General features: G+C 46.7%; 1 long non-coding RNA gene across 1 annotated transcript; it reads left to right on the plus strand.

The window, feature by feature from the left end:
* Window positions 1-215: 215 nt before the first annotated feature.
* LOC135367912 (uncharacterized) lies at window positions 216-848 on the plus strand. The gene is made up of 3 exons (XR_010414580.1): window positions 216-295; window positions 402-553; window positions 727-848. It is a non-coding gene; the product is annotated as an uncharacterized LOC135367912 (long non-coding RNA).
* The last annotated feature ends 242 nt before the right edge of the window (window positions 849-1,090 follow it).

The following is a 1,090-nucleotide window of genomic DNA, read 5'->3' on the forward strand; positions in this document are numbered from 1 at the left end:
ATGTAGCAGTGCTTTCAGATATCCTCTTGTCGTTTACATGGGATGCAGTTCCCACCTAAGGCGCAATCGGTTTGTAAGCGGTTTTGTTCTGTGCCGCAGTCCAACAGTACGCAATGGAAGCATCGTGATTTGGTGTTTCATAAGTTTCTACCGGAGCATGAAACGTGTCAATGCAGTGGACGCTCCATCAACCGGCGCAAAGAATGGATCCGGCTGCTCAGAATTGGGAAGAAAGTTACAAACGGAATGTGTGTTTGCTCACTTCATTTCAAGAAGGACGACTACTTTTTCCCAGGTACGTGCAATGTGACTTCGCGTTTGAACTAGCATCTCTCTTTGGTACTCTCAAAATGCGATCAGAATTTCAGCGATGTAATGTTGTCGTCCTGCTCAAATTTTAGATGCTCCTTCCCAGAAGAGGAGATTGAAGAGAACAGCAGTACCCTCGGAAAATCTTCCAGTGTCGTCTGTTCACGATGCTGCTAAAGAAGAAAGGAAAAAGAAGAGCGCGACACAACGCTCGAAAAGGAGTGAAAGAAGAGCGGCTGCTAAGGTGCGTTACCTGGGCTAGTTTGCACAAAACTTCCGTGTGCTGCTAGCACATTTATACTTTGGAAATATGCCGCGCTGTAAGTTTTCAAAGATACATTGTTGATATGCATGCTGGCGGATGCTGACGGTCGAACTTTGCTTTGCAATAAATCACACCTGTCTATTCTATTCTAGCCCCCGACGTCCATCACAGAGCATCTGCTGCACGATGATGCTAACGGTGTCGTGGAAGGTTACGACAGGGACAGAATACACTGTGAGGGTGAAGTGCATGGTGCAGAGGACCACGCTAATCGCAGCAATGACGAAGACCAATGAACTGATCTGGAGGATGTCAATGAAGAGCGCCACAGGAATGAAGAGGTAAATGTGGAAAGTTTGCAGACTGTGGGGCGTCACGATGTTGGGGTGCAAGTGACATCAGGGTACTTTCCCCAGACATTTACTGCACTTATAAATGAGGGAAATATCTCTTCCATCACTGGCTTGAACAGTACAGCGCTTCTGAATAAACTAGCAGAGCAGTTGTCGAAGAGAG

This window comes from Ornithodoros turicata, chromosome 1 (genome assembly GCF_037126465.1).
Source record: "Ornithodoros turicata isolate Travis chromosome 1, ASM3712646v1, whole genome shotgun sequence".
Lineage (NCBI taxonomy): Eukaryota > Metazoa > Arthropoda > Arachnida > Ixodida > Argasidae > Ornithodoros > Ornithodoros turicata.